This window comes from Solenopsis invicta, chromosome 3 (assembly GCF_016802725.1).
Source record: "Solenopsis invicta isolate M01_SB chromosome 3, UNIL_Sinv_3.0, whole genome shotgun sequence".
Lineage (NCBI taxonomy): Eukaryota > Metazoa > Arthropoda > Insecta > Hymenoptera > Formicidae > Solenopsis > Solenopsis invicta.
In genome coordinates, this window is record NC_052666.1 from 13,912,139 (window position 1) to 13,932,093 (window position 19,955).

The 19,955-nt window shown below is 29.9% G+C and overlaps 1 protein-coding gene across 1 annotated transcript in view; it reads left to right on the forward strand.

Annotated features, from left to right (window-relative positions):
* LOC105196481 (proteasome subunit beta type-6) overlaps positions 1 to 19,955 on the forward strand; it is a 46,238-nt gene that overhangs the window by 13,026 nt on the left and 13,257 nt on the right. The window lies entirely within an intron of this gene.

A 19,955-nucleotide genomic window follows, 5' to 3' on the forward strand; every position in this document is an offset into this window, starting at 1 on the left:
GGGTACGATGCTGCGATCGTTCTGTGAATTTTGACAGCCATGGTGAACCGGACCACTATAAGAAACTTGTTTTCAAATCATCGACAATGGTACCGCGAGAAATCAAATCCGCAGGATTTTCCTTTCCCGCGACATACCTCCAATAATTACTAGGTAAAATAGACTGCATCTTACTAATTTTGTTGAATACAAAAGTCCTTTGTTAACTTGATTCACCTGCTATCCACGCAAGAACAATTGTCGAATCGCTCTATGCATAAACATTAGAAATCTCAATTGTCAAAAATTTCAACACGACTTAAATCAGATTGACCAGCATCACTGTTCCACATAGCTCTAATTGCGGAAGTGTTATCTTCTTAACTGACGCAACGCGCGACTTAGTGCACAATAATCTCGACACACCTTGATTTTTGCCAGCAATTGCCTGTATGTACACACATGCCCCGTACGTCTGTTTTGAGGCATCGTAAAACGCATGAATATCAATCAATAACGAATGCAAACATCCAACAACTCGTCTCGGTATTCGTATTTCACCGATTCCCGCTCGTGCACGTATTCTGATCCGGCTCAACGCAAGTCCGTTGGCAATTTTTTGTCCCAACCAAGATTTAATTGCTAAATGCTCTGCATAATTATTTTTGCCTTAACCTTTAAATACACCGATCTTTTTTTTTTACGGAGAGGAAATGCGTTACCGCATACCCCAGGCCTTGGGGGAGGCCTGGTGATTATGTGGGGCTCTCCCACGCCAGCGACGTGCCGGCGAGGGCCTAACCCACTAAAACCCCTTCGGGTGTCCTGCCCTGGTCCGTAACTGCGGAGCTTCGGGAACGCGTGCAGCATACTTTCGGAGCAAACACACCGATCCTCTAAAATACGGAAACACATTTTTGGGTTTGGGAGACTTTCCCAATTTTGAGAAGCTATAACTTTGATTACAATCAATATTTTTTTACGATTTTTTTTTAAACGAAAGTTCAAAATCTCAGGAGTGTGACTGCACAATTGGCATTGCCGAAAAATAATTTATTGTGAAGTTTATAAAAGAAAAACCATTAAGCAAAAATGAGAAATTGGTCAAAAATCCACTTTTCCTTCAAAAAATCATATCTTTGCAACTAAAAACGTTTAAGGACTTTCAAATACGGCGTTTTGAAGCTAAAGAGTTACACTTTCAAAATAAAATTTGGCAAAGTCATTCCTTTTAAAAAATATAATTATGTAACATGGAGAATATGAGGTATTTTTGGGCATTTAAAAATCCACTTTAAAAAGAAATCATATCTTTGCAACAAAAAACTTTGAAGAACTTTACAATACGACGTTTTAAAGCTAAAGCTTCATACTTTCAAAAAAAATTATATCATTGTCATTTCTATTAAAAAATGTACTTATGTAACAAGGCGAATATGAGGTATTTTTGATTAAATCTTGTCTAAAATTGAAAATTGATGTGTTTCATGATATATTTTGGAAAAACTCCCTTTTCTACAGCATTTTATAGTATTCCAACTTTAGATAGAGTTTATGCGAGTAACATCCGCGAATCGAACTGTTCGAACGTATTTTGTCCAGCTCTTTTATGTAAAATAATCACAAAAAAAGTTTCACTTACACACTATATGGGTTGCATTGACCCTAAGAAAACTTTGCTGCCGTGCCGTTCGAATTCTAGTTGACCAAGAAAGTTGATCAACCATATCAATCGAAAGAGATTTCAAACTTTTTTTTACGTTTTGGTCCGAACCTCCTACCTCATTCCGTCTTTACATAGCAAGCGTTCAAAACTTCATATGGGTCTCTCAGACCCACTTGCGTGTTTAAGGATTAAATGCGGTCCGTTACGTACGAAACAACGCCTACTGCTTGTTGATGTAGGGAGGCTCATTGCAGGGTTGCCTTGATTGCTCGTTGGTGCCCTTGATTTGTCTTTTCCCGACAATCTTGAATTTTCGGCAGGATTGAACTCTTCTAGCTTTTGGCCTTGTTCTTTGACACTAGGTTCTCTTTTGCTGACTGAACTGCTCAAGCGATCGGGCATTTGAACACGTTGCTGCAAAAATTCAAATAATTAATCGGTTGAAATACTTTGTCGATCTTTCATGCTCTCCTCCCAGCGATGACGAATAAATCTGTCCAGTTTTTCCTCGATCATGTAGAGTATCAATGAATCTGCCTATGGCTCGTCCTCGGATTTCATGGATTTCACAATGCGCAGATGTTTTTGAAAATAGTTGATCAAATCTTAAATTGCTACAGCTGACTCTCGATTGACCTTGGGTGCATTGAACAAACGTTGAATATGTCGCCGTTTCAATACTTTTGGATCTTTGGTTTTTCAGAAGGTTCTAGGCTACTTCCTAATTTTGAGCCGAAATTTCGATAGACTCGATGATCTTTGCTGCACTGCCTGTCACTGCACCGACTAAATATTGACATTTCTGAACGGCCAATAACTCATTGTTGTGAATCAACAGCGTGAAATTGTCAGAAAATTGTTTCCAATTTTTGATCTCTTCAAAAAAATTGGCAATTTAATCGTCGGCAATTTGACCTTGTTATCCGTGTGAGAACTTGCCTGACTAGCGCTCTGATTACTTTTGTCTGTTCCAAAACGTGCACAAGTGACTTACTGCCATTACTTGTACTTGCAGCCTGTTTCAGTGTAGTGCTTCATCTCGACAGCGTTGCTCTCAATTCCACATATCGATCCTCGAATGTATCATCCTTCCTTTGATTGTCAGCTGGAAACTTATCCTTCTCGACTACACAGACTAACTTTCTTTATGTCTCATTGAATTTTTGGTACGCCTTCTCCAGCTTATTTGTGTATACCGCGATTGTGTCGATGTTCACCGACACTTTCTTATTGATCACATTTTCCACATATTTTCCTATTTTAGTTATTTTGGCTTGTACTTTTATTGTCGACGTAACTCTTGTGCACTCATTGTTTTACTAATTATATAATTGTCTAATAATTGTTTAATTTACTAATTGCTAGATTGTTTTTTCACCAAATTATCTAATTCATTGTCAAAATTGTTTTTTACATCCGCCTTGAAGGACCATGTACGGGCTTGTAATAGATAATAGAATCGTTTCTTTAAAACGTTCGCTTTAATATCAAGTTACTTTCTTTACATTTGGTATGTAGCGTTACAAACATAATATAATATACGTATGGTTCGACAGCTGTCTCGAGAGCACCTGACGAATTTTCTAAACGCGCCAAATTCGTCGTATTGTTAGTAAGACGACCTCTCGCCAGGTCGTGTGCTTGTTTTGATCAACAGTTTCACGATACGTTTGAAATAGGCACTGAGAATAATGGAAAAAATGTTCTTGCAGACTTATTGTATGTATGTATAGTTAAACTTTATTTAGAACTTCAACCCTAGTCTTCAAATTATAAAAATTATAACAATATAAAAAAATTGCATAAGGTCCGTCAGATTCATGTAGGGAGTTAGGGTTAAGTGCTCTGCGAGTTGTATTCTTGTTGTGGTATCTCCTGGTTAATGCTTATCAATTTTTACTAAACTTTTCCTACATTGTTTTATGAACGTGGCTCTTTTGTATAGTTCTTATCTACCGGAGTTTATTTGCTACTTTTTTACATGTATTCTGTAAAATAATTTTAGGCTAGCAAATCTTTTTTTTTGTCCCCCCTTTTTTATAAATGGTCACTTAGTTCCTTTTTTCAAATTTAATTACTTTTTCCGTTTTGTTTTACCATTTATAAGCTGGAATATCGATAATATTCAACAACATTACAAAGCAGCTACTGAACATTTATTGTCAAAATCTATTTAAAAATTTGAGACAGCTAAACATTTTCGGTTTCTTCAACCTCTTAAGTTGAAGAAACCTCAAACTAGTTCTAGTATCGCGAAAATCAGTTGAGTCTTTCCACTAGGGATTTCTGGCTCATCTCTTAGACAAATGGTTTATTCTTTAGCTTGAAGATGTGCCAGTTCTTGCTGAACACGAGCAAATAGATTATTATTGAGAAAAAATTGTTGATATGAAAAATTTGATGGAAGAACTGAAATTTCCATTAGTAACGAAAATTATGAAAGCTAGTTTGAATCTCGTACATGATAGTGCTGATGTAGAAGGCGTTTTAGTGATTTTGGTAACCACTTGACAGAAGAAAGAGTCTTGATGTCAATAAAGACACTCAACGCCAGAACAATAATTTAAGGTTGGTTTGAAAAAATATAACAAGCCCGATCGAGTTCTCATCAGGAAATAACTTATTACAATAGGATGTCTAGCACATAATAGATACAAAGCCTATTTATAAGAACAAAAAAAAATGAAAATTGAAAAAGAAAGAGAAGAAAAGCAGAAAGAGGAAGAAAAGAGAGCGCAGAAACAGCTTATGGAAAAATCAGAAGAGAAACAAGAAAATGATAACAATACAAAGGCTAGAGAAAAACTTAAAGAGAGAATAAAGAGGCTTAAAAGTGCTTTGAAGGAAAAAGACTTTTAAAAATTATAAATGCTCGGATTGCTTGAATAAGCTTGTGCAATGAAATCAAATTTAGATAATTCTTAGATTGAACCACTATATAAAAGATTAGAGACATGTAAAACTACTCTTATAACTAGTTTTTTTAAGAAGACTTGAATTAAGAGTGATACTGTAACTAACAATGATATGCATGTACTTGATAATTCTGTCTAGTGAAAATGTAAATGTTTATTTTTGCAATACATAATAAGAGTTATTTTATTTTAGAAATAAAATATTGGGTTCGGAAAGTAATTTTGTTTTTTCCCAACAGAGGGCAACTTCACACTTAAGCCACATAATCATTATATATTTTGACAACTGATAAAGCAAGGCTTGCTTGTGAAAAAGTTTGAATAATTCTACGTAGTAATTTTTATTTGGTGCCCTATCAAATATGGAAAGTAAATGCTTCGTTTTTAGCATATTTTACTTTTTTACTATCGAAAAGGTAAAAATGCTGTTCAAACAAGAAAAAGATTATCCGATGTGTATGGAGAAGATGTATTGACAAAACGCCAGTGCCAAAACTGGTTTGCAAAATTTCGATCCGGCAATTTTGATGTTGAAGATGTACCACGTTCTGGAAGGCCATTTGAAGCTAATGAAGACACAATAAAGGCATTAATTGATGCAAACCGGCGAATAATAACTCGTGAGATCGCTGAGAGATTGGGTTTATCGAATTCGACCGTTCATGATCATTTGAAATGCCTAGGTTTAATCTCAAAGCTCGACATATGGATTCCTCATGTTCTTACGGAAAGAAATCTGTGCCGTCGCGTTGACGTCTGTGATTTGCTTCTTAAACGTCAAGAAAATGATCCATTTTTGAAGCGCATCATCACTGGGGACGAGAAATGGGTTGCCTACAACAATGTTAAACGCAAGAGATTATGTAGTAAAAAAGATGAACCGGCTCAAAGCACTTCGAAAGCTGATATTCATCAAAAAAAGGTGATGCTATCTGTTTGGTGGGATTTTAAAGGAATTGTTTTTTTTTTTTGAGCTACCGGACAACACAACGATCAATTCTGAAGTGTACTGTCATTAGCTGGACAAATTGAATGGTTCACTTAAACAGAAAACGCCAGAATTTATCAATACAAAAGGTGTAGTGTTCCACCAAGAAAATGCGAGACCTCATATAGTTTGGTAACTCGTCAAAAGCTTACACCTTGGATGGGATATACTGCCATACTCAACAAATTCTCCAGATCTGGCACCTTTTGATTATTATTTGTTCTGGTCTCGACAAATTTTTTTAGACGGTAAAACCTTTACTTCAAATGAGGATGTCAAAAATCATCTGGATCAGTTTTTTGCCAGCAAAGAACAAAAATTTTATGAGTGTGGAATCATGTTACTGCCAGAAAGATGGCAAAAGGTATTGGACTAGAATGGACAATAAAATATTTATCCACCATAAAAAATTGTTTTTTATTATCATAAAAAAAAAAATGAAATTACTTTCCGAACAACCTAATAGAAATGGTTTTAACGAAGTAAATCAAATTATGAGTAAATGCCGTGAGAGCCAACACAAGATGTTTGTGTGAGAATTATTGTAATTGACAAACGATTATTATTATAGATGTTTTGATTCTCTGATTTGGATCATTTTCAGTATAAGCTTATTATTCCACATGCGGTGATAATCAGGCTTGTGTAGCGCAGGTACAAAAATTAATAGCCGAAAATGATACAGTTTAATTGTAGTCAGTGTGATACTACTACGGTCCGCGTCATTGTATGACAAATTTTTTGAATGGTCATACTAAAACAATTATGTACAATATTTTTCTAAGAATAGCGCAACGTAAAAAAATTAAATAACTGAAATTAAATAAATTAACAGAAGAAAAAGAAAACTAACATGCATAGAAAAGTATTTTGCGGAGATTGATTAACTTACATGAAGTGGATAAGCCATATAAAGTCATAGCGATGTGGATAGAACGAACGGTTACAGAAAACTGAGCGATATAATGAAGCTGACTGAATATATAATAAATAAACAGTAAATCCGAAGAATAGTAAGAGATAGAAACGTTAGGTATTAGTAAACAGTTCTGTATATAACGGATCTAACAAAGGAAATGCGCGAAGTGTTAATCGCGAATGGATACGAATTATATATTGTTAGAAAGTCTACTTATCGAGTAGAATTCAGCTGTGCAATATTTTGCTTGAATAGCGTTTCTAGAGGGCGCTGTGCGCAATAGAAGTTGAAGTTATATAGCGTTTTATAAAAGTCCGGAAACGTTGAAATATTTCATAAATGATTAATTATAGCGAAAAATATGTAAGAAACAAAGTAAAGCTTAAAAGTTAGCCTAATGATAACAAAAGTTGACTTTGGGTGAAATTTCCAAATTCATATAAGGATCAAGTTGAATTTTTTTTAACGGATCTCTCTATTTCTTTGTAGATTATTTTAACTAATGTTGAAATGTTTTTGAAACAATGATTATAAACATATTTTTTGATGAGAACTTTTTGAATTATGAATCCTTAAATTTAACAAGTATTGTTGGCATTAGCATGTGTATGTGTGTTCACGTTTGCACGTGGAGGCGGATCCTACGGCTCGTCACTTCCGAGGTATTTTTTTTTTTTATTCCAAACTGCTTTCCATCCGCGCATTTTACAAAAATTTTTATGTTTAATGCTCTATTTAATGAAATATAAATCGTGTTTATTTTATTTTAAAAGCAAAAATAAGAACAAAGAGTAGAAAAAGGAAAGGGAAAAACTAATGATAATAGTAACGTTTGAAAAAGCAATTGGAGATAGATTGTAAAGCAAGGTCCCTTACTGACGGGGGTGCCATAGGCCGATTTCCTTACACCCTTCTCGCGCGTGTGCGTGTGCGTGTGTGCGTGCGCGTCTGTGCGTGCGCGTGTATATATGTAGTTTATTTAGTATTTTTAAGATGATTGAAATATGGCCGACCGCCAAATTTAAATAAGAAATTTATTTTCATGAGCCAAGAATACATAGGAAAACTGCACGTTTATTTAATTTTTGGTTGCTGTAGCTTTTCCGAAATTTTACCAAAAAAAACTTATTTTAAAACAGTTTTTCTATTATAACGACTAAAGTATTGAAGTTAGATGAAATATGTATAGAACCTTATTTGTAGAGTTTTTTATAAGCTTTATTTTTTATTTGATATATTTTTTTTGTAAAATAAATGTTTTCTGAAATAATTAAGAAAAACTGTTTTTTTCTTTCAAGTATATCTCGAAAACTGTTTGAGAGCGCTGATTAATTTATAAGGAAAAGTTGATCAGGATCCTCTCCTTGATAACATATGTTAAGGTCAAGGTCGTCAGAGGCTGTTCCTCTGTTACGCACTTTTACCCGGCATCTTATATGAATTTGGAAACTTCATCCAAAGTCAACTTTTGTTATCATTAGGCAAACTTTTTAAGTTTTACTTTGTTTCTTACATATTTTTCGCTATAATGGATCATTTTCGAGATATTTTAACGTTGTCATACTTTTATAAGATGCTATATAACTTAAACTTCTATTGCGCACAACGTTTTCTAGAGGCGCCATTCAAGCACAAATATTGTACAACTAAACTACTTGGTAGGACCTTTCTAACGATATATAATTTGTATCCATTTGCGATTAACACTTCGCGCACTTTTTTGTAAGAGATCTGTGTCTGTAAATTTAAAGGCTGTTTTTGGATATAAATAATTTTTGATATGTCTTTTGTTCAAAATTTTTTCTCTGTCTAAAATTTCAACTTTATTCCAGTCTATTTCATGTGATAAGTTGATTCTATGATCTTTGATAATGGAATGCTGAGTCGAGTTTCTGTTAATGTTTCCTATGTTCCATGATTCTTGTGTTTAAAAATCTGTCCGTCTGTCCCACATACGAAGTCTCTCAATATTTGCAGTTTATTTTATAAACATTTGATTGGGAGCCGATCGGAAGTTGATTTTTTTGAGTTCTGATAAATTTGCTTAATTTATTTGAACTCGTATAAGCCATGTGAACGTTGGGGTCGTGCTTAAAGAGTTTAAAAAATTTTTTTGAAATATTGTCAACATAAGGAATAGTGAAAAAAAGAAGAGCTTTCTTATTCGCATCCTGCTCTGTGTTATCATTAGTGTTATTCATGTTATTGAATTGGTGAAACTTTGTGCGTAATCTCTTTCTTATATTATCAAAAATTATGTCTGACAAGGGGAGGATCAGGTGAGTCACCCTGGGATTTTGATCCCAATTTTTTTAGTTATCCTGGAGACAAAAAAAAAGTTTACGTCTTCCGGCGTTTGATCGAATAGACCTTAGTTTCGAAATAATAAATTTGTGAAAATTGGCCATACCGCGACGCACCATATGAGTCTTTCCGGTAACTGTTTTCCCAACCAGTGTAGTCGGCTCTATGCGTTAGGTGCTTGCTTCACAATCGTAAGATCCGGGTTCGCTCCCGGATATGTGCAATATTTTTTTTATTATTTTTTAATAAGTGTATTTATTTATCTTGATGATTTTGATATTGTATGCAAATTTCTAAAATAAAAAATTTAATTTAATATCACTTTCTAAACATTAATTTAAATTTAATTTGAAGGATATTTGAATTCAAGTAATAATATTTGAAATAATAAATAGGTAGTAATAATAATAATATATAAGTTATTTGAAATGGATAACATATAAAGGCAACGTATCTAAATTTTCAAATTGTTTAAATTTAACACTGGTATTCTTCTTCTACGATTAATTATTTTAAAAACTAGAATTTTAAAATACTGTTAATATTATTTCCAATTAAATTTTAAATTAAACAATTTGAAAATTTAAATACGTTGCCTTTATGTGCTATCCATTTTAAATAACTTATATATTATTATTATTATTACCTATTTATTATTTCAAATATTATTACTTGAATTCAAATTAATTTTAAATTAATGTTTAGAAAATGATATTAAATTAAATTTTCTATTTTAGAAATTTGCATACTAGATCAATATCATCAAGATAAATACACTTATTAAAGAAAAAAAAATATTGCACACATCCGGGAGCGAACTCTGATCTTACGATTGTCAAGCAATTACCTAACGCACGGAGCCGACTGCACTGGTTGGGAAAATAATTACCGGGGAGGCTCATATGGCGCGCCGCGGTATGGCCAATTTTCACAAATTTATTATTTCAAAACTAAGGCCTATTCGATCAAACGCCGGGAGACATAAACTTTTTTTTCGTCTCCAGAGTAACTAAAAAAATTGGGATCAAAATCCCAGGGTGACTCACCTGATCCTCCCCTTGTGAGAGGTATCCGTTGATCAATATGATATTAATAATTTTGTCAAAATTCTTTTGTTGAAAGGAGGGATGAGAAATCTTGAGAACTCTATTAGACCCAGAATTATACCTCTTTTTTGGCAAAACGGATGGCAAGAGTAAAAATTGAAATATCGAGCAGAAAAAGTTGGTTTTTTGTACCAATCACAGATCATAAAGTTATGCTTCTTATATCTAGAAAATTTATTTTTTCTCCTCCTACCTCCACCGTGAAATTAAGTCTCGGATGATAAGAATTGAACATATTCAATATCTATCTCTGATTTGTGAATGGAGAGTACAGTGTCAGCCACGTATCTAAGATAGAAATCCGGCGCGCTTGTAAGCGATTTGAGACAATGTAACTACAGGTCTTATAAGACTAAGTCAGCCACGATGGATGATAAGGGGAAACCCATAGGTACACCACACGTTTGTTTATAAAAATTACCATTAAAGGTAAAAAATGTTGAATCAAGGACCAATTCAATACCGTTGATAAATTTGGCTTTTGAAAGAGAGGTATTTCTCTGAATAAGGTCCTAATGACGTTCAAGGCCGTTTGATAAAAAGTTCTACAGGCACATTAGTAAAGAGAGAGACTATGTTCAAAGATATAAGAGTAGAATCTTCCGGAATCGTTTGATTGGAAATTTTGTTGACTAAATGAAAGCTATTTTTTACGAGACTGTCTGAAGGAAGTAAATTGGCATAAATAATCTCATGAAGAAATACAGTTACACAGCCTGATTATCATCGCATGAATAATAAATTTAAACTGAGAATGATTCAAACCAGAAGCTCGAACGTTTGTAATTATAGAGGAGAAGAGGGTAATATGGCACCCATTTTTATTTTATTGAATAACTTTGTTTAATATTTTTTATTGAAACTTGCACGATTACATTTGTCAAAGTGTTGTTTGTCAGATTCTAGACTCAAAGTAATGAAATATTTATTATTTAGGACGTGATTTATAAAAATCTAATGCACTGCATAATCGGTGGAGGAAAAAAAGTGGTTGTAATATGGCTATCCATAAAAATAATTTTTAAAAATTAGTTTAATTTAAAAGAAACACAATACCTTGTTACAAAATTATATATTTTTAATTTTCCATTGTTTAGAATTTTCTTGATTTAGAATTTTTCTGCGTTCAGAAGCTTTAGAAACACCATTAGAAATTTCATTAAAAATATTATTTTATCTCTGTTTAACATTAAATAATAAGCATAAAGTAATGTCTAATGTTTCTAAATACCGGTCTTTAGAATGACAATCGATTTATCGAAGAAATATTTTGATATGAAAATTTTGCTTAAAAAATCATATAAACCAAATTGCATGTTATTATTTTAACTTTGTATAACTCGAAATGTATACGGCCGAATAAAAAGTTAAATAACAAAAAAAAACACTTGAGTGTATGCACCTTTGTGTGATAATATACTCAAGTTAAAGAATAATGAGGAAGTGTATGTAATTAGAGATTAAAAGTGTACCTTGAAAAAGTTTAGAAGTGCTTAACAGTAAAAATGCCTTATAACAATAGTCAGTTATTATGTATTGGCATATTAACATCACTAAAAAATGATGGGCTACTAAACGAATAACTCTATAAGCAATTGATAGAATGCGTCACTTAATAATGGAAATAATAGGGGTAGCCATATTGTCGACAGTAGCTATAATATCTTCTCCTTTAATTATTTGTCAATTACATTAATTCTCACACGAACATTTTGTGTCTCACGGCATTTACTCGTAGTTTGATATATTTTATTTTGTTAAAATATGATTCAAATTAATTTTATTTTATTTTTTGAAATGAAATATGGCATCAAAGATGAACTGTGTTCTAGAATGTGTACTGCATTTTCGTGTCTAGTACATAAAATACATATTAGAATATATCTATTCTTGAGTTATTTTAAACAAAAACTTTCTTTGTACGAAATGTGATATCAAACAATAAGTTATACATATATGAAGATTTTCCTTCTTGTAGAAATAAATATGTGTTTAAATTGTTTTTAATTTTGTTTGTGTATTGAATTTGTTCAAAGTAATAATTAAATAATACTACTATGTATTTTATTTATCATCACTTTTGTCACTTTTTTGTGAAAAAGTTAACTTTTTTCTTTTTTTTCTCTTGGACATTGCTGGCACCTTTGTAATTCTACTAACCAAACTGAACAGAGAATTCTAATCAAATCCACTCCGGCAGAAAACTAATTTCATGTTCTAATGATTTTGGCAGCGACATGAACGTGTCATTTGTTTTTCAAATCTTTTGGAGTGATAAATAGGACAAGTTATTGATTGTGTATTTGTAATTATGTTGAGAACCTTAGGGGAGTGAGGTAAATCGGACCTATTCGCAGTTTATGCTCTCTATAAGGTGCAAATAAAGTCGATCGTAAAATCGAAGATGCTGTTAGAAAAATAATTTAATTTGATTTATTTCTATTTTGGTTTATTTTTATGTATTTTTCACCTGTGTTAAACTATAATGGAAAATGTAAAAAACTTGGTTCCAAATCGGACTATCCCCTGGTCCAAATCGGACACTTTTATCTTGTACCAACTTTTAAATAGAATTTTAAAAAATTTTAATGTATTTTTTTTTAGTATTTAGTAAGAACGAGTAATTTGACAGTCAAAAATAAAAATTTTATAAAAAAAAATAAATTATTGACAGTTTATATATTAGACGTTTCCTGATCATGTTATGGTATTGTCATTATATAATTAGAGTTGAAATCAATAAAATTCAATTATTCCGAATTTGATGACTTATAATATTTTATTAAATTTAACATTTCTAGAAGCAGATTTGATCGGCTAATCACCAGTGCTACGATCATGCAATTTCGATCTAAGAGCCCGATTTGCACACGAGTCTTTTCGAACTTTTGAATAGGACATTATACAATGTTCTTTGTCTTATAAGGACATTATATTATAAATAGTACAAAAAAAAGCTTTATTCATTTAACCTTTAAGCACACCGATCCTGTAAAATACGGAAACACATTTTCGGGTCTGGGAGACTTTTTCAACTTTGAGAAGCTATAACTTTGATTACAATCAATATTTTTTTTACAATTTTTTTTAAAATGAAAGTTCAGAATCTCAGGAGTGTAACTGCACAATCGGCATTGCCGAAAAATAATTTATTATGATTAAAAGAAAAACCCTTAAACGAAAAATGAGAAATTCGTCAAAAATCCACTTTTTCTTCAAAAAATCATATCTTCGTAACAAAAAACTATTAAGGACTTTCAAATACGGCGTTTTAAAGCTAAAGAGTCACACTTTCAAAATAAAATTTGGTAAAGTCATTTCTTTTAAAAAGCATAATTATGTAACATAGAGAATATAAGGTATTTTTGAGCGTCTAAAAATCCACTTTTTTTAAAGAAATCATATCTTTGCAACAAAAAACTTTTAAGGATTTCACAATACGGCGTTTTAAAACTAAAGATTCGTACTTTCAAAAAAAATTATATCATTGTCATTTCTACTAAAAAATGTATTTATGTAACAAAGCGAATATGAGGTATTTTTGATTAAATTGTGTCTAAAATTGAAAATTGATGTGTTTCATGATATATTTCGGAAAAACTCCCTTTTCTACAGCATTTTATAGTATTCCATCTTTAAATAAAGTATATGCGAGTAACATCCGCGAACCGACCTGTTCGAAAGTATTTTGTCCAGCTTTTTTATATAAAATACTCACAAAAAAAGTTTCACTTACGCACTATATGGGTCGCATTGACCCTAACAAAACTTTACTGCCGTTCGAATTCTAGTTGACCAAAAAAGTTGATCAATCCTATCAATCAAAAGAGGAGATTTCAAACTTTTTTTACATCTTGGTCCGAACCTCCTATCTCATTCCGTCTTCACACAGCAAACGTTCGAAACTTTATATGGGGTCTCTCAGATCCACTTACGTGTTTAAGGATTAAGTTAAAAAGGTTCTGTATTTGGAACACGATTCGATTTAGCTCACTCTCCCCTATAATTTATTAAAGTTAAGTGTAACGAAAAAAAAAAACTAATCCAATTGGTAATTACCCAGTAGTAATTACATTTAACCTTTAACTTTAATTCTACAAAACCCAACTAATACTACTTTGTACTTTGTATTCTTATTGAAAAATCTTATTGGTATTTACTTAAAAATAAATATCTTAAAATTGTGTAATTTAGTTGAATCTAAATGATATGCATTTTTTCAAAAAAATATATGAAACCTTTAAATTGCGTCAATTATAAAGAGAATATATTTTTTCTACAAAACTAAGCGGTAGTATCTGAATTTTCATTGAAAAATTTTTCTATTCTAACCCAAGTGGTACTACTATAGTTATTGAAAAATCTGTATTTTAACTCGATTGATAGTATTTTTCATTTTTCTACAAAACTCAAGTGATACGATCTGTATAGTTATTGTAAAAACTTCTTATTCCAATCAAAGTATGTAATTTCTACAATACCTAAGTGGTACTATCTTTGTATTCTTACTGAAAATTTTTCTTATTCTAATCCAAGCAGTATGTAAATATTAATATTTTAATCAAAACCCAAGTGGTAATATCTTTAATTTTTATACAAAACCTAAGTGGTACTAACTCTGTATTGTTATTGAAAGATTTTTCTATTGTAATCGACCCAAGTAGTAATATCTTTAATTCTCATAGAAAAAATTTATTTTAACCTAAGTGATATTTACTTAAACAAATAATATCTTAAAATTGTGTAATCTAATTCAATCTAAATGCATTTTTTTTTAATGTGAAATCTTTAAATTGCGCTAATTATAAAGACAATATTTTGCTCTTTGAAGTAACCGTACTATTTTTAAAAAATAAAATTCAAGTGGTAGTTCTTGTTCTTTTCTTATTGAAATTCAACCCAGGTGGAATATACTATCTCAAATCTTTATTTTTTTTTACAAAATTCAAGTGATACTATCTTTATATTTTCACTGAAAAATCTTATTCCAACCTAAGTGGTATGTATTTAAAAAAAAAATCTTAAAATTGTGTAATTTAATTTATGTGATACGATTTAAAAAAAATGTGTGAAATCGTTAAATTGCGTCAATTATAAAGAACATCTATTATTCTTTGAAATAACTGTTGTACTACTTTTAATAAATAAAATCTAAGTGATAGTATTTTTATATTTTTATTTAAGGTTTTTCTTATTTCAACCTAAATAGTTATAACTTTAATTCTTAAAATAATTATTTACATTGATATATGTATAAAATCCAAGTGGTAGAGGAAGAACGGCGGTTGTGGAATATGTCTGAGGTGGTGGACTATCATAATATTTTGTATAATTTGCGTTGAATTCTAAACACAACTGTTAAAATTACTTTGTTAAAATTTATTTTGACATTGTTGGATGTTTACTGGTCATTAGTGTTTGCTGCGTTTTTATAAAAGCTGAATTTCAATTTTGCAGATAGCAGAAATTTTTACAATTTTATACCCTTTATGTAATTTTCAGAAGTATGTTACATTTTAATTTTTTAATTTTAGTCTAATTTGAAAGCTTGAATGTAAACTTCAAATAATATTATTAAATTTAAAGTGTATCATTATGTGTTATGAGTTTGGCAAATAAAGTCACGTTATATGTGAGCTGTGGTTGTGGAATATCAGGAATATGGTCATCTGCCATGTGTATCTTGTGACATTACAATAATCTCATTGTAGATGTTATATAATGTTTATTAGAAGCGGAGGAAATATTTTAAAAAGCTTTAAGTTTTATTTAAAAATATTTTTACGCCAAAAAATTATTTAAAGAAAGTTTTTTTAATAACATACATTTTATGAAATGTTCGTAAAAACTTATTTTGCGGCACTTATTTGTATGTTAAATCTACGAAAGATTATTAATTTATGTTCTTTTATAAATAAAAGTGTTGTTAGTGGAATACTAACAACTAATGTCAGAAGACATTAGTTATTAGTATTTCACAACTCTTGCTATTCCACAAACGCATCCTTTTTTCCTCTATTTAGTTAATTGTAAATTATGTTTGTTCTATATACCTGATGAACTTCTACCTACAGGGTGACTGGTAGAACTCTATGGCTAATAAACTGACGTTGGTTAGAATTGTGTTGCGCTAATATTTACTGAATTATTGTCAAAAAACAAAATGGTATTCCACAACCCCTTCCTTCCAGTATCTTTAATTTTTTTTTTTATAAAATTCAAGTATATTATCTATGTTTTCTTATTAAAAAATCTTTTTGTTCTAACCGAAGTGGATATACAATATTTAATAAAAATAATTTTAATGGAATATAACATTGAATCACAAAAGATTAAAGAGGAAATAGTACAAAATCAGAAAATTTTACGAAAACACTTTTTAATAAAACCTAAATGGTGATAGAATTAATTTTTTTTTAAACAAAATTCAAGTGGTACTATCTTAGTATTCCCACTAAAAAATTTTTTTGTTTTAACCCGAGTGGATATTTTTCATTTTAAAAAGTTTTAATGGAATATATAACATTTAATTGAGATTAAATGTTAGAATTAAAGAGGAAATAGTACAAAATGAGAAAATTTTATTGAAATAAAGTTTTTAATGTACAAAAATTTGACGCTGTTAGATTAGACGCTGTCTGAATATAATAAAGTTGTAAAATACAATTAGTTATAATAATTTAGAAAATTATGATTTACAATATTACTCAAATACTAAAGAAATTTCATCTTAAACCTACATAATCGCTTTTATAACGCATTTTACAAATCTAAAATCAACCTAATTACTCTTAATTCTATTTGCTTTAACATTTTCAACGCACGTAATATAAATATAAACTTATCCTATACTTAATACTAAACCGCATAACATCTACACGAATCGTTCACATACGCGCACGCTGCTTGTTACATTTAAATAGTTAATCCTATACTAATTTGTAAATCGTATACCTGTCCAAATCGCTATCATACATGCAAGCTGTTTGTTATATTTATGCACTCTATCTTATTTCAATTTTTTTCATTGCTTTTTCTATAATATATAGCAGCGTCCAGTTTTTGTACATTAAAACTTTATTTAGTAAAATTTTCTTATTTTGTACTGTTTCCTCTTTAATTTTTTTGAGATTAAATGTTATATATTCCATTAAAACTTTTTAAAATTAAATACGTTTACTTGAGTTAAAACAGAAAGATTTTTTAATGGGAATACTAACAAAGGGAGTCGGCGACATGTACGTCATCGATTTTAATAAAATTTTATGGGTGTGTAGCATCTCTCTTTTCACTCAAATCTTTACTGTAATAAAGTCGTTTGTTGAAAAAATTAGGCATTTTAGAGAAAATGACGAATAAATATTTCCAGCATCTATTGTACTATTATAGAAGAATGATTGTTGAGTCAACGACATAGCATGGGGCGTTAGGACGTCGCCTAGTACACGTGGGATTCCAGATTTGATTCCCGTGTATGAGATATTTTTTAAATTTAAATCTTATATTTTTAATTTGTTATTTTTAATTTTTAAACCGTTTTTAATTATTGAATATAAATGCTATTTTTAAAAAATCAATGAATTTAAAAATGCTCTTCTATTATTAAATAAATTAAAATTTTTCATGAATATAAAAAATATATTTGCAATAAAAAATTATAATGACTGTTTTAAGAACGTCAAAATAAATGTTTCTATAAATTGTTATACTTACAACGATCTTTCGAGTAAAACGTTTTTCTTTTTTTTTCCTTAAATCTTATGTTAATAACGAAACTTTTTTAAAATACTATTTTATATTAAATAATTAAAAACGGTTTAAAAATTAAATATAACAATTTAAAAATATACGATTTAAATAAAAAAATAAATTCTTAGCCGCGGGGATCGAACCTAGGATTTCATGTGTACTAGGCGATGTCCTAACGCCCCACGCTACGTCGCCAATTCGACAATCGTTTTTTTGTAGCGTGTACTATAGATGCTAGCGATATTTAATCGTTATTTTCTAGAGCTAAGTTTTGCCTAAGTTTTGCAACGAACGGTTTTACTATAGTAAAGGTGTAAATAAATACTACACACCCATAACATTTTATTAAAATCAGTGACGCACATGTCGCGGACTCCTCTTGTAAGACAGTATCACTTGAATTTTGTTTTTAAAAAAATTAATATTATCACCACTTGGGTTTTATTAAAAAATGTTTTCATAAAATTTTTTGATTTTGTACTACTTTCTCTTTAATTCTTTGTGATTAAACGTTATATTTGATCAAAATTTTTTTTATTAAGGTACTTGAGCCGAATAAGGCCCAGCACTAAATAAGGCCCACTTTTAAATTTACCATTTAAAAACCCACTTTATGTTTGAAATATATGCTTAAAAGATATGTCATAGGAAGTAGATAAAGACTGAATAGGAAATTAATACGGCAACACGTTTATTTAGTGCAACGAAAGCTTGTAACAAAGTGAGTAAAGCAGTCGTTTTTATAAAAATGTGTTGTAAATTTATTAAGTATACATTATTTTATGGTTTATTACAACATATAATATTATTCAACTTTCTAACTATAGGAAAAAACAAATATGTATATCAATTTTTTGGAATAAATATACTTTTTTATAAATAATGTATTAATAAATAAGGCCCACTTGTACATTAATTGTTATAGCCATTGTCATTTGTTTATTATGTATGTGGCTTGCAACAGAGAATAACGATTTTCAATAATACTAACTTTCCATAAGCTAAAATTGCACTAAAATAGCCAGAATTTCTTATAGTTAAATTATTAATTATAGACAAAATTAAAAATAATTGTGATGTTTTACTAGTATAATAGATCTTAAAGGATTTCGTATTTGTGATTAATAATCATTTTAACAGTGAGTTGGAAAATAATATTTAATTCCTTTGTTATTTTTAATTTATTTTTAATTCGGGTCTTATTAAAAGCACAAGAATTTAATAAAGCCCAATGTCAGAGTTTAAAAACATTTCTTTTTTGTTTACTTAAAAATGTTTTATATAGAAGATAATTTTATTTTGGCGAGTGGTTGAAATAAACATTTTATTCTCATTTAGTTTATTTCAATATCTTTATAAATAGAATTTATAAAAAATAAAATATCTTAGGTGGGCCTTATTCGACTTGGGTATCTTACAATATAATAAATATTATACAGTGTCGGGAAAAACGCGACCAATATTTCAGAACGTGATTTGGGACCCCAAAAGAAGGAAAAAAGTTATATAAACATAGTCCGGAAATAAGTCGTTTCCGAGTTATGGCCACTATTATTTAAAAAAAATTGTATTTTATATTCCGCGTGGCATCTTTTTTTAAATTTTTTATTAAATTCCTAATTTTTTAATTTTCATTTATTTTCTAAATTTTCAAATTTTATTATTTTTTAAAATTAATAATTTTAATTTTTTTTTAATTTTTTGATATTTGTAAATACATTATTTTTTAAATCATGGTTAAACATAAATAGGTATTTTAATTGAATTAACGGAGATGTTCAAAATGACCATCTTCAGCACGAATGCATGAATTCATTATCTTAAGTCAGCAATATTGGGCGCATGTTTGTACATAATTGTAAACAAAAAATTAAAAAAATAGGAATTTAATAAAAAATGAAAAAGGGATGCTACGCGAAATATGAAATACAATTTTTTTAACATAAAAGTGGCTATAACTCGGAAACGACTTATTTCCAAACTTATGTTTATATAGCTTTTTTTCCTTTTTTTAGGGTCACAAATCACGTCCCGAAATATTGGTCGCAATTTTCCGGACATCCTCTATATTCACTTAGGTTAGAACAGAAAAATTTTTTAATTGGAATACAAAGATAGTATACTTGGATTTTATTTAAAAAAAAACTAAAGATACTATCACTTGAGTTTTATTTATTAAAGTAAATAGTTTTTTAAGAATTAAAGCTACAACCATTTAGGTTGGAATAAGAAAAGTCTTAAATAAAAATACAAAAATATTTAGATTTTAGTTATTAAAAGTAGTATAACAGTTATTTTAAAGAATAATAGATGTTCTTTACAATTAGCG